Source organism: Elephantulus edwardii, unplaced genomic scaffold (genome assembly GCF_000299155.1).
Source record: "Elephantulus edwardii isolate Elephantulus edwardi_28Jun2011 unplaced genomic scaffold, EleEdw1.0 scaffold00577, whole genome shotgun sequence".
In the NCBI taxonomy this organism is placed as follows: Eukaryota; Metazoa; Chordata; class Mammalia; order Macroscelidea; family Macroscelididae; genus Elephantulus; species Elephantulus edwardii.
The window spans coordinates 72,907-97,961 of record NW_006400327.1 but is presented as its reverse complement, the minus strand read 5'-3'; the positions used below and the strand labels follow the sequence as shown (position 1 = coordinate 97,961).

The following is a 25,055-nucleotide window of genomic DNA, read 5'->3' as shown; positions in this document are numbered from 1 at the left end:
GTGATGTATATGCTTATCATAGTTAGAGCAAAGATCAGTGGATGGGTCTGGACCAGAAGCAATCTTAAGAAACTAATTTTATCCCTATTTTGGAAGCCATAAGTTCGAGTTTAGGCACTAGCTCCACAAAGTTTTCCTCTGTCACTTCTGGGAAGTTTTGTCCCTTTTCAATGTGTGGGCAAAGCATTCTGTGGTGATGTATCTATGTATGTCTCGGCCACTCTTCATCCTAACCCACTGAAGTTCTCAGACAGGACCCTGACTGAACTTTTGTCTATAAAATACTTGTAAAAGGAGTGGACACAATATCCAATCATCCTGATTCTGGCAAGGGGTTCTTTGGATGGACACTGATATGTTCATCTCTAATGTGCCCTCCAAATTCTGAGTGCTTTCCATAGGTCCATGTCCTCTACGGGTGTCCTTCTAATATTCCACTTTTCCATGGCCCATCTGTCTCACCAAATGGCTGAGCCATTAGTCATTGCCCATGAATCAGTAAAAATCCAAACTCAAGAACTCTCAATTTCTTAGTCATTGTTAGGAAGAGACCATGCAATTCGGCCCACTAGGCAGATCTGTTCTTGCCTTCCTCAATCTAGGTCCTGCCATCTATTGGTTTTTTAAGGCAGTACCATTCCATATCAAATGTTGTCCACAAACCCTGGGACTGCCATCCATGAACCAAGGAGCCCTTTGCTGACCAGCAGAAAGTTAATAGGACACTGACCATATGGCAATGGGCACTAGCAGCCTTTCTGGATGTTCCAGAGTAGGATTAGTAGGAAAAGAGGCTATCAGCTGATACAGTGGGTATCTTTATCTAGGTACAGTGGGTGCCTGCCTGCTTTCCCCAAAGAGCTTGTTCCTAAAAGAACTGTTTTCATTTTATCACAGCACTGTTTTGGGCACTATCTTCTTTTTCTCTTTTCTCCAACATCAACCATGATATGAAGGTATTTCAGGTCTTAATATAATCTTAATGTCCTCCTGTCACTGCAGCAGTCTTATGCAATGCCCAATATCAGGCAAAAAAATTCTTTCAAATGGCATGTATCTTGAAGCAGTAGCAAGAAATTTCCTTGTCCATAGGGCAGCTTTCTCAAGTTTTGCTACAAGTATCAATCTGCACACAGTAGCACCTTGAGATTATGTCTGAATGTAAATCATAGTGCACTGAAGAGAGGAGAGTATTTCTGTATTTTAGCCATAGCCTGCTGTTGCTCAGTTCTGCATTCAAACAGCTGTCTTTCACGTAACATTATAGATGGGTGTTCACAATATTTCAAGATGTGGGATGACGCCTCCAAAATCCAAATAGACTAATCAAATTATTTAATCCTGATTTCTTGGAAATAGGTATTAACAGCAGCTTGTTCTTGGTTGCCTGTGAAAGATCACAGGTTATTCCCAAGAATTTTGTTTGGCCAAAGTCCCAAATATTTGCAAGATTTATTAACCCACCTCTTTTCAAATTATCCCTAGCCAGTTCTTAAGTGTTCCTTGTGTGCTATTAACAGGATATCATAAATGTAATAGAAAATTGCATCGGATATTTGGACCAAGTCTCTTCTAATCACATTATGGCTAAGTAGGTTGGCAAATTCAGAAAACCCTGTGGTAAGACTGTAAAGGAAATCTGAGATTCTTCTCATGTGAAAGCAAGTTACGGCTGGCTCCTGAGACAGGAATGGAGAAAAAACATTTGCAAGTTCTTATCACTAAGAACCAGTTTCTTTTGGTTGTCTCTATTTTTGGTCTACAGTCAACCTCCTCAGCCATCTACTTATTGAGGCTCAATGTCAAGAAGACAAAGATTCTCACCACTAGGCCAATTGGCAGCATCAGGATGGTGAAGAGATTGTTCACAGCTTTAGTTTGCTTGGCTCCACGGTCAACACTCTTGGCACCAGTAGCCAGGAAATTAAAAGGCGTACTGCCATGGGAAAGTCTGCTGTCAGGGACCTCTCCAAAGTACTGAGGAGCAATGGTGTCTCTCTGGAGACTAAGGTACGTCTCATACAGGCCATGGTCTTTGCAATCACTTGCTATGCATCAGAGGAGAGTTGGACAATGATCAAGGATAGAAGGAGAATTGATGCCTTTGAGCTGTGGTGCTGGAGAAGAGTATTGAGAGTACCATGGACTGCTAGGAAAACAAACAGATTCATCCTGGGAAAGGTTAAACGAAGTGGCTCCTTGGAAGCAAGAATTCTGGGGTTCCATCTAACATACTATGGACATGTTGTAAGGAGGGACTGGTCCATGGAGAGGGACATCATGCTTGGGAGGGGGGGGGGAGCGCAGGAGGGGAAGGCCCTCTATGAGGTGGATTGATTCAGTGACTGGGGTAATCGGGATGGGAGTTTCAGAGACAGTGTGATTGGCACAGGACAGAGCAGAGTTTAGGGCTGTTGTACACAGGGTCGTTATGAGTAGCAAGCGACTGATGGCACATAACAACAACAACAGCACAGGGCTATTAAAAAGAAAATTTGTTGGCACCAACACTCTAGCCTTTAGTATGTCTTTAACCAAGGTAGTAATTTCCTTTTGTCCAACAAGTATCCTATATTGCTTCAAATTAACCTGCGTGGGCTCAGGCAATTCTAATGGTTTTCACTTGCCATGCATCAGAGAGGTGAACAATGACTAAGGATAACAGAATACTCATCAATGCCTTTGAATCGTGGTACTGGAGAAGAGTACTGAACATACTATGGACTGTCAAGAGAACAAACAGGTCTGCTTTGGTGAGGTTAAAAACCAAGCTCCTTGGAGGCAAAGATTTTAAAGCTCCATCTCACATACTCTGAGCATGAGGCAAGAAAGGAACATCCTTGAAGGTGGTCATCATGCTTGGAAGGGCACAGAAGACGACTCTGGATGTGATGATGGTCTGATGCAGTAACTGGGGTAATGGGTGTAGGTGTATCACAGACAGTGAGACTGGCTCACAACAGGGCAGAGTTCAGAGCTATTGTACACCAGGTCACTATGAATCACTGGTAACTTGAGGGCACATAACAATCATCAACTCTAGCCAAATTACATGCTTTCATTTTTACAACATCTGGTAGAGGGAGTGTTCCCCATTAGACGTAATATCCATACCAATAGTACATTCAGGTAAAAGAAATGTGGCTATATTACACAACATCAGTTTATATTTTCCAGTTCTTAAGTAGACTTTCACTTTTGTCCCATTAATTGCTGCATTTCCATATCATCCTAATACACATTTGGGTCCTATGAAGATTTTATCAATAGGTTTGGGAATTACATACTTTGGGTTCCTGTGTACAGAATGTTTCTTCTCCACTCCTAGGCCATTTCATGCCTTACTGAGGGTTGGACCAGAAGTCCTGAACTTCCCATCAATCTAGATTTTGATTAACTAGCTTCTGTTTCAAATGATTCTGGGTGAGGTATCCCATCATTAATTACCTCACAATGGCAATGCATAGAACAGACTTATTTAGGCCTTCTTGATGCTGAGGGAACAGAGTATGCTTCACTGGTCCACCCATCCTCCTGGTAATGCTGCTTTAGACACTTTGTCTCAATCTCATCAATGTTTGCTATATTGATCTATCCTATTACTTTTCAGACCCTCACTGGATCTTTCCTAACTCCTTCACCCCATTCCTCAGTTCACCAAATGGTGGGATCCCAGTGATCCCCCTTTCCACAACCACCCCTCTCTGGACTTTTATACACATCTTACTAGTTATCCTACAAAGTGTGGAAATCATCAAACAGTATCATATGCAAGCAAAAATCTTGCTGAATATTGAAAAATGTCAACATAGAACTTCCAGAAATACAAGCTGAGTTTAGAAAATGCCATGGCACTAGGGTTATCACTGTCAATGCCAGGTGGATCTTGGCTGAAAACAAAGACTATAAAAAGGATACTATGTTTTATTGACTACGCAAAGGCATTTGTGCCAAATTATGGCTAACATTGAGAAGAATGGAAATCCCAGAACAATTGATTGAACTCGTGCAATACGTATACCTACACCAGAAAGCTGCTGTACAGAGCAAGAGAACACTGCACACTTCAAAACCAAGAAAAGAGTGTGTCAGGAACATGTCCTTTCTCCATACTTTTTCAATCTACATGAAGAACTGACCACTTGGGAGGATGGACTTTTATCAAGAATGTGGCATCAGGATTGGAGAAAAAATCATCCACAACCTGTATAAGAAGATGACATAATCTTTCTCCCCAAAACTGAGGAAGAACTGGAAATGTTTACTGCAGAAAGTCAAGAACTGCACCTTCAATGTGTACTACAATCTCAACATCAAGAACACAAAGATTATGCAACTTCCCTGCCCCTTGCTGCCCCTCTCTGGCCCAGGACAGCAAATCTCGCCCAACAGCTTCATATAAAAGGCTTCCTTGTTTAAAACAAAACAAAACAAAAAAGAACACAAAAATTCCAACCACTGAACCAATTGCCAGCATGATGGAAGGTGAAGAAAAGATTGAAATTAACAACTTCAGAGTGACTGCATCCACAATCTACACCCTTGGTTTTGGCACCTAGGAAATCCAAAGACAGTTGCTTTAGGAAATTCTGCTTTCAAGGACCTCTCCAGAGCATTAAAGAGCAATCATGTCAGTCTAGAAACTAAGATGTGCATGATCCAGGTCATGGTCTTCTCATATACTTGCTATGCATTTGAGAGTTGGCCCATCAATAAGAATGGCAGAAGAAATGTCTGTGAGCGATAGGGCTGGAGAAGAGTACTGAAAATACACCATGGACTTCCAAGAGAACAAACAGGTTTGCCCTGAATGGTGAAACCAGGTTGCTCTTTGGAGGCAAGGATTCAGAAAGTCTCACATCCTTTGGGAATGCTGCGAGGAAGAACCAGTCCTTGGAGAAGGATATCATGCTTGGAAGGGAAGAGGGTCTGTACAGAATAGGAAGTCTCTGGATGGGATAGAGTCAACAGCGACAGTGACAATGATGCAGGTTTGTCAGAGTCAGTAAGACTGGCTCAGCATTGGGCAGGGTTCAGAGTTATTATCAACAGGGCCACTATGAGTTGTAGTTGACTTGGCTTCTAACAAAAACAACTAGTTAACCTATTAAGTGTTGTTAGATGCTGATGAGTATGATTCATAGCAACCCTATGAACAAAAGATCTTTATGCTTTTCTATCCTTGTACTTTCTGACACAGAAGAGCCCACTGCAGCAATCACTGCATCAGTTCACCTGGTTGAGGGTCTTGCTCTCCTTTGTAGATCCTCCACCCTTCCTAGCGTGATGTACCTCTCTAAGGAATAGTCCCTCCTAGCAACATGTCCAAAGTATGTGAAGTGATGCCTCATCATTCTTGCCTCCAAAGAACACTTCTGCTGCACCCTCTCCAAGATAAATCTGTTTGTTCTCTTGGCCGCCCATGGGATGTTCAGTCCTCTTCTCCAACACGACAGCTCAAGGGCATCAATTCTTTTTCTGTCATCCTTATTCACTGTGTAGCTTCAGATGCATAGCAAATCATTGAAAAGACTACGGCCTGAATCAGATGCGCCTAAGTCCTCAAACTGACATCATTACTCAATAATTTGGAAAAGTCCCTAACTTTAGACCTTCCCAGTTCAATGCGTCTCCTTATTTCCTGACTTCTGGTACCAAGATGTTGCTTGCAAGATGAAGCTGTTTGAGAGTTTCAATTTCCATCCATCATGATGCTGCTTATCGGTCCAATGGTTAAAAATCTTTGTTTTCTTGACATTGAGATGCAATCCATATCAATGGCTGCATTCCTTGATCTTCTCCAACATGGATTAAAATTAAGAAAGGTGAGCATCAGGATAGTATCCTCCCTCCATACCTACTCAATCTGTATGCTCAGCAAATTACTCAAGAAGCTGAGCTCTATGAAGAAAGATGGGGCATCAGGATTGAAAGATTTATCAATATACATTATAAAGATAGCATTGCTTTACTTGCTAAAGGCGAAGAGGACCTGAAGTATCTATTGTAGAATATCAATGAGAATACACCCTTCAGTATAGATTACATTTCAACAGCAAGAAAACAAAAATTCTCACTACTGAACCAAGAGAAAAGATTGAAACTGTCAATTACCTCTTCTGACTTGAATCCACAATCAACACCATGAGTATTAACAGCCAGGAGACCCACTTTACTGAGAAATGTAGTCAGGGACCTCCCTCTAAATTATTGAGGAACAATGACACCAGTTAGAAGACTAAAGTACTTCTGATATAGGCCATGGTCTTTTCAATCACTTGCTATGCAACTGAGAGCTGGAAAATGAATAAGGATGACAGAGGAAGAACTGATGTCACTGAGTTGTGGTGTTGGAGAAAAGTGCTGAATAAGCTGCCAAAGAAGTGTCTTGGAGAAAGTGCAACCCAGAATGCTGGTTGGAGACAAAGATGACAAAGCTTAGGATCACATTCTGTGGGCATATTGCTAGGGAAGACTATTTCTAGGAGAGAAACATCAAGCTTGGAAAGGTAAAGTTCATGCACGTTATCAATATGAATCAACACAGACTGAACATTTCAGACACAACTGAGATGAGGAATCTACTGAGTTTATCTGAAGAAAGGGCACATCAAGATCTCACTGTACTCAAATGTAACATGAGCTCCCTAATTCTCTGTATCTGCTTGAGCTCTGTTTCATAAAGTCATGCTCTGAAATCCTAGTTAATAAACGGCTGAGGTGATGTTATTCCTGTGAACAGTAATTACAGCGGGTCTGTTAGAAGACAAGAAGCAAGCATGACGTTCACTCCAAGAGCCCAATCTAGCTTCCAAGTCAACAATTTTAAGTTATCCCTTTTCAATCCATGAAAACAGACAAGGATAGAAGAGATTTAATTCTGCAGGTGATTCCCAAAGCTCAGTATTTGTAACTGCACAGACACAGAGAAGGGCTAAAAGAGTCTATTTTCAGAGAGGACTTCTTCCCCAAATGGTATCTCTGATGTCTCAAAACTTGAGCTCTTGCTGAAACGCTTCTCAAGGCAGGAAAATTTATAAGGCTTCTCTATTATGTGGATACTCTGATGTCTAATAAAAGTTAGACGTATGAATTAAAATCTTTTCACAACGGTGGCATTTATAGGGTTTCCCTCCTATGTGGACCCAGTGGCCTCTAAAAAAGCTTGAGTTGTCAATGAAATTTTTCTGAGAGGACATTTATTGAGTCTTGCCTGTGTGGTGGCTCTATTGGTGTTCTATTTAAGCATTAGCTCTCAATAAAATTCTTTCCAGAGAGGACATTTCTAAGATTTCTCTCCTATGTGGACCTGCTGGTGTCTATTCAAGTTGCACCTCTGACTGAAACTCTTTTCACAGAGTAGACATTTGTAAGGTTTCTCTCTTGTGTGGACATGCTGGTGTTTTTCAAAGGTGGACCTCTCAGTGAAACTCTTTTCACAGAAAGAACATTTATAGGGTTTCTCTCCTGTGTGGATCCGATGATGTCTATCAAAGTGGAACCTCTGAATGAAACTCTTTTCACAGACAGGACATTTATGAGGTTTCTCTCCTACATGTACCCACTGGTGTCTATTTAAGGTGGTCATGTAAGCAAAACTCATTTCACAGAGAGAACATTTATAGGGTTTCTCTCCTGTATGGACCACCTGGTGTCTATTTAAGGTGATCCTGTAAGCAAAACTCTTTGCACAGAGAGAACATTTATAGCGTTTCTTTCTTGTGTGGATCTTCTCATGGTCTTATAATCCAGAAAAGTCATCGAAAACTTTCCCACAGTGATCACACTTGCAAGGCTTCTCCCCTGTGTGGATTCTCTGATGCTTCACAAAGTCTGAATTCTGCCTAAAGGCTTTCTTGCAGGTAGGGCACTGAAAATACGTCTCTCTAGTATGAGTTCTCTGGTGAGACACAAGCTGAGAATTCCTGCGGAAAGTTTTTCCATACTCTCTGCATGTGGAGAGCTTCTGGGCTGTGGGAGGTCTCAACTGGTCCTTGTGGGGGGCCTCTTGCTTTTGCTTGAGGAACAACCCAGACAGGTCTCTTGGGTGAGAATTGGGTAAATGCTGGTCTAGCTGTTTCCCAGAATCCCTTTCGTGAGGAGAAAACGGTTCTCTCTCCTCAGCTTGAAGGTGTTCCTTTCTTTTAGGGAGATAATCTTCTCCAAAGCATCTTTGTTCACCTTCACCAAAGAAGCCACTCAAAGAACCCTGAGTAGAAGCTTTTGAGATGTGACCAGGGGCATCTGGAGGCTTCTGATCCCAACAGGTTTCCAATTTTAGATTCACTTGGCCATTCTCTTGTCTGTCTCCTAAAAGAAGAAAGAAGATCTGAAACATTGCAGTAAATTTTACACCCTGTTTTTTCCTTTATATGCCCAGTAAAGAGCATCATAGAGCAATAATTCTTTTTATCAAGAGGACATTAATGAGCAAGGGGATAAAACCCAATATCCATACTGAAGGTCTGGCACTAAATTTGAATGCCCTGCATTCCAGATTAAGTTTTACACTCTTGAGCTGAAGAAAATTATATATCAGAGCACACAGGAATTTTTTGGCCCTTCTACTAATCAAGTGTATAGAGTTGTACTGCAATACAGTTGTTAAGTTTGAATCAACAGGAAATATGCCATTTATAATTTGTTGAGTTTTTCTTGTATGCTTAATGATTTATTCATAGGTAATACTTTTTGTTTTATTTTGATGGTTTGGCTTTATTTTTTTAAAAAATTTTATTTTATATTGATTTGTCTATATAAAGTCCATATACATTGTGTTTCATACAATCATTTTCATTCAATATGTCTAGTAAAATTAATCACCATTAAACTAACCATTCATAAGTTTTATAGACATTCTCAAAATCACATATACTCAATCAAACTGCAATTTTTCATTTTACCATCTGAAAGCTTTACTGTCATCAAACTATGGCAAAAAGTGAATGTTTGGGCTGTGGTTTAATCCAAAAGCCATATTTATTATAAACTCCCAGAAAACATTAAAATATATTTCTTATCTTATCTCAGACTTTGGTTAGTGTCACTACACAATGATGCACACTTCAGACTTCTGTTTTGGTGGTGGAACTCACTGTCATACTTCTGCCACTCTTTTACTTACTCCCAGAGATCTAAAGAAGACTTTTTCTTCCATGTATCAGTGTCTTTCATGGCTAACATTACTAACTCAAGAACTAGGCTTGAACTTGCTAATCGAAACATTTCTTTAAAATTACTGGCAACAGTGTTTTAACTTGTCTTAAAAGAGTTTTTATAAATATTCTTTAGTAAGGGTTGAATAATGATCCATCATAGAAATGCACTACACATATTTGTTTACAAATTCTCTGACTGTAGAAAATTAGTCTTGGAGCAGAAGCTCACGTGCAAGAACTTTTCCTCAGAAGTGTCTGAGACAGAAATACTTCCATAAACATGGCACATGGAATTAGGACTTAGAGCTGCCTAAACTCAAGAGAGACTGGTAGCAGCATGAGAGACCAGGTGCAGTGCAAGGCATTAGAAGTTATTTGAGACCTGAGCCATCATATCAGGAATTGGATAGGGACAGGGAGGTATTGAACAGGGTAGGTAGGTATGGAAGGGGAAGATGGTAGAGAGGGACAAGAAATGGGTCAGGACACATGTGTCAAGGGGGGGGGGTCGCCTCACTGAATCTATTGGTTACTTCTATAATTGGGAAATATCTTTCATTTGCTCCTTTTTGTAAAATGCTTGTCTTTCAGATACTGTTCTAAAGCTGCGCATTCAAATTAAGACAGACTAGAAGAACGACTGACCATCTACTTCCGAAATAAGAGGGCTTTGGAAACCCTATGTTAATAGAGCATACTCAAAGTAGACTAGCAGAGATGGCAACTGAGGCTGAACACGCAAATGGAAAAAACACAAAGGAAAAGGAACAGTTATAAGCAGGCACTAGTGATTGGGATGCAGAATGTGAGAAGCAGGATTTTATAGGAAAATTGGACATTGTTAAGAAAGAAATGAAATGCATAAACACTGATATTATAGATATTGGTGAAACGAGATGAGCTATTTTGAATCAGTCTATTATATGATCTTTTATGCCAGAGATAAAAAGAGTAAAAAAAAACTGGTTGCTTTCATAGTTAAAAAGATCATTTCTAGATCCATCTTGAAATAGAATATTGTTAGTGACTGAATAATATCTATACACATAAAAAAAGTCCAGTTAATAACACTATCACTCAAATATGTGCACCAACAACCAGAGCCAAAAAGGAGGAAACAGATGATTTCTACCAATTTGTGCTGTCAGAAATCAATTGAATTGAATATATAATCAGGATGTGTGGGAGGATGTTAAATGTATCATCCAGGAAGAGTGCAGACGGTCATTACAAAGACAGAAGAGGAAGAAAAGACCAAAATGGATGTCAGAAGAAACTCTGAAGATTGCACTGGAAAGTAGAAAAGCCAAAGTACAAGGAAGGATTCAAGACACTAAGGAGCTGAACAGAAGACTCCAAAAGGCAGCACGGAATGACAAAGCAAGATATTACAATGAAATGTGCGAGGAGCTAGAGTCGGGAAGTCAAAAGGGCCGAACTCGTTCAGCATTTCTTAAGCTCAAGGAACTGAAGAACAAATTCAAACCTCGAGTTGCTACAATCAAGGATGCTTTGGGCAGAATGTTAAATGATCCAGGAGGTATCAAAAGAAGATGGAAGGAATATACTGAGTCATTGTATAGAAGGGAACTGGCAGATACAGAAGAATTTAATGAAATAACATTTGAGCAAGAGCCTATGGTGATAAAGGCAGAAGTTCAAGCTGCTTTGAAGGAAATAGCAAAAAATAAGGCCCCCGGAATAGATGGTATACCAATTGACGTATTTCCGCTAACAGATGCTGCCCTGGATGTGCTCACCAAGCTGTGCCAAGAAATCTGGAGAACAACCACTTTGCCAACTGACTGGAAGAGGTCTATATTTGTTCCCATCCCAAAGAAAGGCGACCCAACTGAGTGTGGAAACTACAGAACAATATCATTGATTTCACATGCAAGCAAGATTCTACTGAAGATTATCCAAACACGACTGGAACAGCACATCAGCAGAAAACTGCCAGAAGTCCAGGCTGGGTTTAGAAGGGGTCGTGGTACTAGGGATATTGTAGCCGATGTTAGATGGATCCTAGCTGAAAGCAGAGAATACCAGAAGAATGTCTATCTGTGTTTCATTGATCATGCAAAGGAATTTGACTGCGTGGATCATAACAAACTGTGGCTGACTCTGAGAAGAATGGGAATCCCAGAACATTTGATTGTGCTAATGCGAAACCTATACTTGGACCAGGAGGCAGTTGTCAGAACGGAGCAGGGCAACACTGAATGGTTCAAAATTGGGAAGGGTGTGCACCAGGGATGTGTCCTATCTCCATACCTTTTCAACCTGTATGCAGAGCAGATTATCCGAGAGGCTGGGCTCTATGAGGAGACGCGTGGTGTTAGGATTGGTGGAAGATCTATCAACAATCTGTGTTATGCAGATGACACAACCTTGCTCGCTGAAACTGAGGAGGACCTCATGCACTTACTGCAGAGGGTCAAGGACTGCAGCCTTCAGTATGGACTGAGGCTCAATGTCAAGAAGACAAAGATTCTCACCATTTGGTGGTTATTGTAGAAACAGAAAACTATTAAAACATGTATGAGGATCCACAGAAGGTAAGATGGGAGTAGAGCAGTAAGCACGGGCAGAAGGAAAATCATATGGTCACACAATTTGGTAGGTAGAGAGAGGGAGGAAGGGGTAAAGGAAATGGAAAAGATCCAGCGGGGATCTGGAAAGACAGAGTAATGGTGGGCACAGTACAATGGTGATTAATTTTATGAAACATAATGAATGGGAATAACTGTATGAAGTGGAAGGTGAATAAAGGATAGTATAGAACAGAATGTATACAAACTTTGTAAACAAACCAATATAAAACAAAAATTAAAAAGAAAAGAAGAAACCTAAAATACCAACATAAAAAAAATCCCACAAAACCTTTAATGCTGTCAAGTTACAAAGATCCTAAAGAACAAAAGAAATTTTTCACAACAAATTGTGGTTTGATTTTCACAATTTCTAACCTTGATTCTTTTATTTTTTCCATGGTTTTAAGATGCACTAAGAAAGGAGATGTGTACAGTGTGTGTGGTCTATGGCAATACCTGCACCAGCAGTCATAGAACTGATTCAGATTCAGAAACAGTCTACGGCATCAGGATAGAACTGTATACTACCTAAGGTTTTAAATTGCTGATTTTTCTGAAGTAGATCACCATGCACCTCTATATGACAAAGCTTTGATACACATTCTTTGAGAATGTTCTGGGAGAGGCTATTCTTTGGGGAGGGATATCATGGTTGGAAAAATGGAGGGTCAGTGAAAAAGAAAAAGAAAAAGACTCTCAAGGAGTCAATGAGATGTACTGACACAGTGACTGCATAAATGGGCTCAAGTGTGTAAAGGATGATGAAGATGGCAGAGGACAGGACACGATTCAGATCTGTTTTTTACAGGATCACTATGAGTCATACTCAATGCAATAGCACCTAACAACCACAACTACCACCACCATCACCTCTGGAAAGACTTAGAGAGGCACCTGTTGGTTAGCATCTAATAGTGCTCTGACAGATGGAGTTTTCAGAACTGTCATGTAGAAAAGTGTGTTTAAGGCAAAAGGAGTAATACAACAGAACAAGTACAGGTTTCCTATCCACTATTAAAATGTATGATGTAAATAAAGTGTTCTTTGTTACTACTTCTTAATGGAAATAAAGTGGCATGAGAAGATGGCATCAGGATTGGAGGAAAACCCATCAATAACATGCACTATACTGATAACATAACTTTATTTGCAGAAAGTGAAGAAGACTTAATGCATTTGTTGTAGAAGATCAAAGACTAGAGGCTTCAATATGTATTGCATGACAATATCAAAGCAATAAAAATCCTCACCACTGAATCAATAGGGGGCATCATGATTGATGGTGTAAAGATTGTGGAGTTGTGAAAAACTTAATTTTATTTAGATCTACAATAAATATGCATGGTAGCAGCTGTGAAGAAAGACATGTTGTTATGTGCTGTCAAAAGGATTGATTCTTCTTCTATTATCTTTAGTCACTGTCCAGCTCTCTGATGAATAGCAAGTAATTGCAAAGAACATGGTCTGGAGGACTTCATGAAAGTGCTAAAGAACAAAGATGTAATTTTTCTTTTTTTTTTAAGCTGTTGCAAAAAGCTTTATTGTTTCATTTGATCCAAGGCTTGGGCGAAGGGCTTCTGGGCGGTTAAGATTCTACATCAGGGTGGGATAGAGAAGCTTGCTGCTGATGGCAGGGGGATGCAGAGGTTCCCCCCTACAGGTCCCCACAGGCCCCTAGTCATGCTTGAGGGTGAGACGCTCAAAGAGATACTCACCCAGCCTAGCCTGGGGGCCCAGTCTTCTAATGTTGGTCAGATGGCCACCCATCTTCCTCAACAGTTTCACTTCCTCATCCAGGAAGTGGTTCTCCAGAAAGTCACAGAGATGGAGGTCAGTGTGGGCAGAACTCACGGGTGCAGATACAGAAGGGTCTGGTTTAGGTTCTTCTCCAAGGCCAGAGCTGCTTGCATGGTGTCCAGGGTTTTACCCCACTCATCCTGGGATGGCTTCTGGATATCTTGGAAGAGGACTTGGCCACCGCACTGGTTCTGCAGCTTCAAGAGCCGCTGGGCACCCTCGCGCTTCTCCTTCACCAACTCACAGAAGAAGTGTCCCACACCTTCCAAGGCCATATCATCACGGTCAAAATAAAAACCCAGAGAGAGGTAGGGGTGAGAGGCCCTCAGGTGCAGGTTGACCAGACGGTTGACGCCAGCTTCTACTTCAGCAGAATAATTTTGACAGATCTGACAGCTCATAGTTGGTCGAGGTTTTGGAGCTAAAAAAAAAAGGTGTTCGCTGGTCCCGAAAATAGGAGATGGTTGAGATGGTCCCGAGGTTACGCCTGGAGAAGAAGTTGGAGGGTAGTCAGAGGCTGGAAGGGGGGAAGTCACCGAGTCTGTTCTGTCCAAACACTGATGAAGCAAGAGACAGATCCCCGGGACCGCTGGGGAACTCCAAAGATGTAATTTTAAAGATTAAGTTGTACCTAATTGAAGTGATAGAATTTTCAATTGTTTTCTCTGCATCTGAAAGCTAAACAATGAATAAGAAAGACCAAAGACAAGTGAATGCCTCTGAATTGTGGTCCTGGTGAAGAGCACTGAATATCTATTCCATGGACTGATCTGGAGGAAGTACAAACAGGATGCTCTTTAGAGACAAAGATGGTGAAACTTTATCTCACACGCTTTAGGTATATGATATCAGGAGAGGGCTAGTCCTTGGAAAAAAGATATCATATTAGGAAAGGTAGAAGCTCAGCTAAAGAGAGGATGACCATCAGGGAGATGTTATCAGGACACTAGCTGCAGGAGAAAAGGGAGGGGGGGGGGAAGAGGGGAGGCTCAATGCCAAGAGCAAATACTCTCCATTGCTTGTGAGGAGATCAAACTGAGGTGTCCCTGGAATTACAGGTTCCTTCATTTGGAGGTCCTTGCCTCCATAGCTGTGGGTCCATCCCAAGAGCCAAACAGGAAAAGAGACTTTAGCATACAGTACTTCAGGCAGAAGAAAGAATTTTCTTACCTCTCTGTGACAAGAGGGCTGACCTACAAGCCTCTGCATACAAGTGGCCCAAGCTGCGGTCCTCTTACCACACCAGAGACAAAGGAGGACACTAAAGTGCAGGAGAAAAAGTGAGGGAAAGGGAGGCACTGTGCTGAGCAGGAGCAAGCACTCTCCATTGCTTGTGGGGAGATGGGGTTACAGGTCTTCTATCTGGAGGTCCTTGCCTCTGCAGCTGTGGGGTGATCCCGAAGGCCAAACAGGACAAGAGACTTTAGTATAAAGAACTTCAAACAGCGGGAAAAAATTTTTGCAGTTCTCTGTGAGAGAGAAGGAAGGCTGACATGAGAACCCTTGCACATAAACAGTTTGAGCAATCCTGATCTTTAATCCCATGCCACTCCAAAGACAAAGGAAGACATTAAGCTCCAGGAGAAAAGGTGCATGAGAAACAATTTGAGTAGAGTACCCGGTCTCACACCACTCAGCTACTTCAAATACGAAAGAAGACTATAGAGTTGGTGGCAGGGGACTACTTCAAGGTGAGATTCCTACAGGGCTACAGTGCAAGAACTTTAGGAAAGGCAAATTGTACCTGAGAGGACTTACAGTGGAGTGAGTAGCTCACCACATTTTAACTGGGCAATTAATTAGCAATATAAAAACAAGAACCACTAACAACTTTCACAGATAGAATCTAATACTTATTAAAAAACCAAAACCCTTCACATCATATCAAGAAAGCAACAAGCAGTTTCAAACACTGTGAAAAAAACAAATTAAGCCTTCTCAAGAGGAGAGAATAACAGAGACATCACGAATAACCCAGTTAAGAAGGCTGATGATATATGTTGATAGGGAGATTTTCAAACAGCTATGAATAAAAGTACAAATGATGGGGGGAAACAACAGAAGCCACAAATAAAAGAAATAACCTAGAGGTAGAGAACCAGAAAAAAAAATATATTGATGAAGAGTTATTTGAACAGGTATAGAAGAAGGTGCAAATGATGGCACAATGGAAACCAACAAGAAAGCAAATGCTCCAGAGACACAGATCCAGAAGAAATACATAGATGAGGAAGAACTTGCACAAATACAGAAGAAAATACAAAAAATGGAAGTATTATTGAAACTATAGATGAAGAGGTACAAGAACTCAAAAAAAAATATCACCATAAGATAAAGAAGATACTGCCAACACAGTACTAGAAACAACAGGAACGTATGAAAATGCTATCCAGAACATTAAAACTGGAAAGGCAGAAGTATCCAACAAGACTGAAGGACAAAAACATAGTACAGAAGAGATGGAAAAGAAAGCCAGTGAGCTGGAAGACAAAAACCTCAATGGAAACATACAAGAAGAAAAATCAGAGATGAGAAATAAAGAAAATATTGGAATAATGTGGGATGACATCAAAAGGAATAATATACATATGACTGGAATGCCAGAATATGAGAGGGATAGGAAAATCACTGAGAAAATTGTTTAAGAGGTACTAGAAGAAAACTTCCCAGGTATTATGAAGAACGAAGAAATCCACATTCAGGAAGCTCAGCGAACACTAAGTAGACTATACCCCAAAAAGGAAAACATCAAGACATATGATAGTCTAATTCTCAAAAATAAAAGGCAAGGATAGAATACTGAAAGTAGGACAAGAAAAACAAAGAGTCATCAGATTAAGTTCTTATTTTTCAGTGGAAACCATGCAAGCAAGAAGACAATGGTATGGCAAATATAGATATTGAAAAAAAATAACTGCCAGCCAAGGATCCTGTACCAAGCAGAGCTCTCCATCAAATATGAAGGAGAAATCACATCCTTTGCAGAAAAGAACTGAAGGGATTTGTGGAAACAAGACCAAACCTACGAGAATTCTAAGGGAAGTCCTGCACACAGAGACATCAAAGGAAAGTAGATGGACCATACTAACAAGAAACAACAACAACAACAAAAGAAAAACAGCAATATGGCGATGATAAAACCTGGTTTATCAATAATTACACTTAATGTGAAAGGATTAACTGCACCAATCAAGAGAAAAAGAGTAACAGAATAGATTAAAAAAAATGTTTGTCAATAAATTGTCTACAAGAGACACAACTAATGAACGAAGAGAAAGACAGATTCAAAATCAAAGGCTGGTGCAACAATGAATGAATGGAAATTCAAAATCTCTATAAACTTTCATTAAAAGAAATTTTTTAAAAAAATCAAAGGCTGGGGAAAAAATATATGAAGCAAATGACATCCACAAAAAGCAGAAGTGTCAATACTAATCTCTGATAAAATAGACTTCAGAAAGAAAATCAACATAGAAGGAAGGACACTATATAATGATTAAAGGCACAGTAGATCAAGAAAACATCACATTGCTCAATATCTATGCACCAAATGATAGACCTGCTAAATACATAAAACAACAGCTAACAGAACTGAAGAAAGAAATATCACCACACTATTGGTAGGAGACTTTAACACAGCACTCTCACCAAAGGATAAATCAACTCAAAAGAAACTTAATAAAGATGCAGAAGACCCAAACTAGACAGTCAGCCAACTTGACCTTGTGAATGTACTCCAAGTATGGCACCCAAGTAAAATTCAATTAACTTTTTTCTCAAGTGCACATGGTACATTCTCCAGAACTGATCACATATAAGGGCAGAAAGCAAGCCTCAACAAATTCAAAAACACTGACATAATACAAAGTATCTTCTCAGACCACAGGCCATAAATCTAGAAATCAATCACAAGAAGAGAAAGCTTATAAAGCCATCAACATGGAAGCTAAAAAAACACCCTGCTAGAACACAATAGGGTTATAGAAAAAATAATAAAATTTAAAAATTCCTCAGCACAAATGATAATGGAAATATACTATCAAAATCTCGGGATGCAGCTAAGGCAGTCCTTAGGGGGCAGTTCACTGCAAAAACGCAAACACATAAATTAATAAAGAAGCAAAGTTAATGATTTAACACAATACCGTCATCAAATAGAAAAAGAACAACAATCTAATCCAACAGCCTCTGGAAAGAAAGGAAATTATAAGAACAAGAGCTGAAATCAATGACATAGAAAACAGAAAAACAACTGAAAATCATCAATATGACCAGGAGCTGCTTTTTTGAAAGGGACAATAAAATTGACAAGCCACTTGCAAACTTAACAAAAGAAAAAAGGAGAAGAAACAAATAACTCAATTAAGGAATGATAGAAATGACATCACAATAGAACTAGAGGAAATGAAATAGATAATGTTGGAATATTATGAAAAGCTATACTTGGATAAATTTGAAAACTTAAGAGTAAATGAAAAAATTCCTTGAAATTCACGTCCTACCAGACTGACACAGTCAGATGTGGAACAGTTGAACAGAACCAAGAACAAGAACAACACTTCCCCACAAAAAAAGTCCTGGACCAGATGGCTTCATAGCTGAATTCTACCAAATGTTCAGAGATTTATCACCAATTCTAATTTATTTCAAAATACAGAAAAAGAAGGAACACTACCAGATATTCTAAGAAAAAAAGCATAACCAGAAGACCAAAACCAGGCAAAAATATTGTTGTTATGTGCCATTGAGTCACCTGCAACTCCTAGCAACCCTATGTATAAAAGCCTTGATACCTGCTTTATTTATCCTGTGACAACTTTACTGTCCCTGACACACCTACCCTCTTTAACCCAGTCACTGTATCAATCTGTCTCATTGATGGTCTTCCTCTCTTTTTCCATTCCTCTACCTTTCCAAGAAAGATGTCCAAGAACCAGTCCCTCCTTGCAACATGCCCAAAGTATGTGAGATGAAGCCTGAGAATCCTTGCCTCCAAGGAGCAATTTGTCTTCACCCTCTGTAGGACAAACCTGTTTGTTCTCCTGGCAGTCCATGGTATATTCAACACTCTTTTCCAGCACCACAGCCCAAAGGCATCAATTGTACTTCTATCACCCCTAATCATTGTCCAGCACTCTGATGCACAGCAAGTAACTGTGAAGACTATAGCCTAGATTAGGGGCACCTTAGTTTCCAGACTTTGTTGCTCTTCAGTACTCTAGAGAGGTTCCTGATAGCCAGTTTTCCCAATGCAATTCATCTTTTGATTTCCTGGCTGCTGGTATGAAGAGTGTTGATTATGGAAGCAAGCAAACGAAAGCTGTTATCTATCTCAATCTCTTCACCATCCATAGTGGTGCTGCCAGTGGCCAGTAAGAATCTTTTGTTTTTTTGATGTTCAGTTTCAATCCATATTGAACACTGCAGTCCTTGATCTTCTGCAGCAAGCGCTTCAAGTCCTCCACAGTTTCAACAAACAGGGTTGTGTCATCTGCATACCGCAGGTTGCTGATGACTCTTCCACCAATCCTGATGCCACATTCTTCCTTATACTGCCTGCCTCCCAGATGATCTGTTCTGCGTATAGATTGACAAGGTTTGGGGACAGAATACATCCGTGGTGTACACCCTTCCTGATTTTGAACCATGTAGTGTCTGTTCTGACGACTGCCTCCTGGTCCAAGTATAGGTTTCGCATAAGCACAATCAAATGTTCTGGGATTCCTATTCTTATCAGAGTCAGACACCGTTTATTGTGATCCACACAATAGAATTCCTTGGCATAGTCAATGAAAACACAGGTAGACATATCTCTGATACTCTCTACTTTCTGCCAAGATCCATCTAGTATCAGCTGTAATATCCCTATACCACAGCCTCTTCTAAACCCAGCCTGTACATCTGGCAGTTTTTGCTGATGAGCTGCTCCAGTTGCTACTGGATAATTTTCAGCAGAACCTTGCTTACATGTGGTATTAATGATATTGTTTGATAACTTCCACACTCTATAGTGTCACCTTTTTTGGAATGGGAACAAATATAGATACAAAGATGAAAACTACAGACCAGTATCTCTCATGAAGATAAACGCAAAAATCCTTAACAAAATCCTTGCCAACAGAATCAAAAAGCACATCAAAAAATTCAGCATGACAAAGTAGGATTCCTAAGAGGTATGCAAGATGGTTCAACATAAGAAAAACAATCAACCTAATTCACATTAACAAAACAAGTAACAAGAACCACATGATCCTACCAATTGATGCAGAAAAGGCATTTGACAAAATCCAACACTCCTTCCTGATTAATTTCCTCAACACAGTGAAAAGTTTATATGCAAAACCAAAAGCTAATATCATTCTCAATGAAGAAAGACTAAAAGCATTTTTTCTTTTTTGTGAACAGGGACCAGACAAGGTTGCCCATTGTCACCACTTCTATTTAATATTGTATTGGAAGTACTTGCTAGGGCATACAACATACAACAAGAGAAGGAAATAAAAGGCATCCAGATCAGCAAAGAGATGGTTAAACTACTGTTAATATGCAGATGACACGATAGTGTACACAGAAAACCCCAAGAACTCAACAAAAAAACTACAGAGCTAGTAGATCAATTTAGCGGAGTGGCAAGATCCAAAAGATCAATATCCAAAAATCAGTGTGTTTCCTTTACAGTAACAAAGAGGACTCAGAGAAGGAAATCAAGAAAGCAATACCATTTACAATAGCCAACCACAAATTGAGATACTTAGGAGTGAACCTAAAAAAAGACCTAAACAAAAAAACCTACAGAACATTTTTGCGAGAAATAAAAACCCAAATAAAAAAAAAAATGTGCCCCGTTCATGGATAGGAAGACTCAATATTGTGAAAATAACAATCCTACCAAAAGCAATTTATATGTTCAATTCAATCCCAACAGAGGTATCAAATTTATTTTTCAAGATCAAAACGGAAATTGGCAAGTATATCTGAAGAGGAAAGATACCCTGAATAAGCAAAGCAGTTTTGGAAACAAAAATTAAGTGGGAGGCATAGCACTCCCTGAACCTCAAAACTTACTACACAGCAGTAACAAAACCAGCATGGTACCGGTATAATGAAAGACACACAGACCAATGGAACAGAACTGAGAATCCAGAAATGGACCCATCTATCTACAGTCAACTGATATTCGACAAGGAAATAAAACCTATCAAATGGGGAAATGACAACCTCTTCAACAAACAGTACCCACATCTCACACCACACACAAAAATCAACTCAAGGTGGGATAAAGATAGGAACTTTTATACATTGCTGGAGGAATTGTAAAATGGTACAGCCACTCTGGAAGGAAGTCTGGCATTTCCTCAAAAAGCTGAACATAGAAAATTCCATATGATCCAACTATTCCACTGCTTGGATTATATCCTTAGAAAATAAGAACTGAAGGCAAGCTCTGGTGGTCTAGTGGCAAGAAGCTGCACTGCAATCCAAGAGGTTCACAGTTCGAATCTACCAGATGCTCTGCTGGAGAAGGAGGAACAATTTCCTCCTGTACCAGTAAGATCTGATTTGATGGTACACACAAAAAAATAATAAAATAAAATTTTTTAAAAATTTAAAAAAAAAAGAAAATAAGAACTGAGGCAGAGACAGACTTGTACACCAATGTTCATAGCAGTGTTATTCACCACAGCAAGAACATGGAAATAGCCCAAATACCCAACCACAATGGAATGGATTTAGAAATGATGGTACATTCACACAATGAATACTCTACATCACACAGGAGTAAAGATTTTGTAAATTACTACCTATCATGGGAGAGACTGGAGAGCATTAAGTTGAGTGAACTAACACAGTCTCATAAAGACAAATACTGTATAAGACAACTATTGTAGGGTACAAGGATCCAGGTAGGGGTTACACAATGTGATAGGCAGAGGGTGGGATAGGTAAAGGAAAGGGGAAGAACAACAATGTACACAAACTATGAACTTTGTATGTGAACCAGTATAAAGTAAAATATAAATAAACCAAAAAAAGACAAAATAAATTACTGCTTTTGAAAATTAAAAAAAAAAAAAAAAAGGAGATGGCATCATCACCTGTAACAATGGGCTGGAGCATGTTGGAGGTTGTGAGGATGGCACAAGATAGGGCAAGGTTCAGATCTGTGTTTCAAAAAGTTAATATGTGTAGTCCACTCACAGCACGTAACAACTATAGCAGCACTGTTTAATGATAGTTAAGAGACTAGGTAAAGTAGGTTTTCTATATTTTACACTGTTTTATTATAGAATAAGTTGATTACTGTTCATTATAATTAGATTAAAAGAAGACCAGTGAAAACAGTCTTACCAGTAAGGAGAATGATAGCTACTATATAACCTTTCTTTGAATGGAATTTTACACCTGTTTTATCTGCCTCAATCTTAATTCTCAATGAAGAAAATCTATTACAACAATTTTACAGAACAGACTGATGACAGCAGATGTGAAACCACTCTAGATCTCACTCAGCTGCTAGATACATGTGTCAACAGCTGTAAAAACAGTGATGAGATCCACTACCAATATTACAACAGTGCTGGCCCAAATGTGACTAGTTATAATTAAAGAATAGAAACCAAAGGGTAACCATGTCAACCACCACAGCTGCCTTAAGAAGGGAAAGTCAGAAATGTCTCAGGATCAATGGAACCTGACTCACCTCTGCAGATGGATGCTGGGTTCTTCTCGCTAGCATAAAGGGGGAGTCCTACCAGCTCTTCCCCAGACTCTGCAAAATTAGCTGGGTCAGGTTTAGGATTGGAAGTGCCTGGCACAGAAAGAGATCAGCTTGTGAGCCTGTGTGAGCAGGAAGGACTGGGAATGCATGCTGTGTCTTTCAAAAGTTCCTCCTAACTAAACATGAAGGGAACTATATAGGACCTAAACCCCACAAAGGACACTTATCATAGGACATATAGCCTGTCAAACTAGTACTCACAAGATGCCAAGAAATATGCCAAAAATGAAGAAAGAAAGAGTCTGAGAAAAAAGGAAGGCAACCTGTGAGGCTGGGGCTAAGGTCATGACTAAAGTCCACCATGTTTGGGAGAGGCAGTGTCACCTGATGGAAAAAAGCATGGACTCCAAGTCAGCTACACTGAGTTTTATTCTTACTCAGTACTGAGTAGGCAAGGAACCGAGAGCTAGTAAATTGATCTGATACTTTTATAATGTTTAATATGGGACAACATATTCAATCAAAGGGATGACATGAAGATTTTTTAAAAAGAGTTATTTTGTACAGTGTACCCACTGGAGCTCTGAGAATCAAATGCAAGGGAGTTCTTACTATAGCTCTGCTAGCTTCCACTCACCAAAGCACCCAAATATTTTACTAATGATTTCCTACCTTGAGAACTTCAAGCTGAACATTCTGTCTATAAAAGAATATAAACACTGCCTGAGAATTCCTAGCCCTTCCACCTCCTTCCACTGGGTAAGCCATGTCCTCACCTCCTGAGATCTTTTTCCCATAGTTCTCCAGCATTAGGTTCCAGTAGTGCTCCTTCTGAGTAGAATCCAAGTTCCTCCACTGCTCCTGGAAAACAAACTATATCAGGCTCTTAAACACGGCTCCAAAGGAAGGTCCATGATGCTGCCTAGACGAAAAGTGAGAAGGAATGAATGTACCAAAGGAGCCTAAATATCAGAAGATCTAAGAAGCTCTGGGAGAGAGATTAATGGAAGAAGAGACCAAGTGTAAAACTACAGTCGCTACTCAAGTATTTCTTGTTCTGAGTGGAAAGCACTTAGGTTTTAACATGTATGTGTACATTTTTAAGATGTAGGTCTCTATGCATAAATTGTTCTTGTTGAATGGAGAACATACTGGAGGTAGGTTTTCAACATCTCCAATTCCTTTTTTATTCTCTAAACTAATTAGGGTAAGAGCCTGACATTCTGAATATTCAAGTGAAGTCCAAAAATTCAAGGGGGAAAACAAATTAAAATGGAATTTGTTGTCAGCGCAAATTTGCATAAAAGGGGAATAATCAACACTGAAGTTAGGTATGTTAAAACTGGATTAAAAAAAACCTCCAAACCTCAATCCAGAGACAAGCTTGGTGTATTCAGAGACAAGGCAACACACCCCTGTATTCTCCCAAGAATTCTGAGTTTAGATTGTAATGCTCATTCAATGCATGCGTTGTCATGAATAATATAGCCTCACATATCCTCTAAAGGAAAGTTCTCTGGTGGCTTGGCAATAAGGAATTTTACTGTCAATCCAAAGGTAAGCAGTTCAAATCTACTAGCTGCTTCATATTAAAAAGCTGGTTAATCTCTCCCATGTGATTCAATGACTCTGAAAATTCACTAGAGGGTTAGCTACAAGTTGGTTCCAACTAGACAGTTTATGACAACAATATATGTAAGTAGAGGGAACTTCCATGGCCTACTCTGTAGGAAACTGTGTTGACAAAGCGGAGGTGGTGCCTCTGATGGTTCAAATCCACCAGTGGCTCCACAGAAAAAAGATGCGGAATCTCCTCCTATGGGATTTACAATTTGCAAAATCCTGCTGGAGAATCACCTATGAGACATTTCCAACTTGACAACAGCGAGTCTGAATTCTGAACTGTGCAGAATTAGAGACTCTAAAGAGGAAACCCTACTATCTTCTGTTTCTATGACCTTCTGCAAGTTGTTAAGTTTTTCTAAGTCTTAGTCCTCACCTACATTCTCATCAAGAAAAGAGCGGAAAATCAGGTTTACAGGTCCCTTATGCTGCATCATCTGCTTTATGAAACACTCTACTTTTTTTTTAAATTGGTTTACAAAGTTCATATACATTGTGTTTCTCACTATTCTTCATTCATATTTTGTTTCAAACAATCATTCTCATACATTGTCTTTTGATATTAATCACCACATGGGACCTTACCCATCATTACCATGTCTTTTTGCCCAGATCGTTCCCATTTCCTTTCCCCTCCCCCTAGACCCACCAAACTATGCAACTTTCTACGTTCAATTCAAAGCAGCCATGAAGTTACTAGCTGTGAAGTGCACAACATCTTGTAGGGACTCTTTGAATCAGGAGGGGGCCTGAAAGTAGGGAGAGCTGAACAAATAAAGGCCGAAAAATATTCCAAATCTCCAGAGAATTAGAAACTCACATCCAAGCTGAATGAACCCTAGGCTCAAGATACATAAATAAGTTGACTTCAAGGTACAATGCAATCAATCTTTTACAGAAAGTGATGAAATACTTAAAGAAATAAGGAAATCACAACACATGCTGAAGGACAATAAGAACATACAGTATGAGCTAATTTATATAAAATCTTAGATATGCAACTCAAGCAAGACCCACACGTCACTCCATACACAAAAACCAACTCAAGGTGGATCATGGACCTAGAACTAAAACCAAGGACTATAAACTTCATTACAGAAAAGCTAGGAACAACACTAGAAGTCCTAATCCACAACATAAACAGTCTTCCCAGTATCCTGGAAA

General features: G+C 39.7%; 1 pseudogene; it reads right to left on the bottom strand.

Annotated features, from left to right (window-relative positions):
* Positions 1-7,285: 7,285 nt before the first annotated feature.
* LOC102850453 overlaps positions 7,286-25,055 on the bottom strand; it is a 22,318-nt pseudogene continuing 4,548 nt past the window's right edge.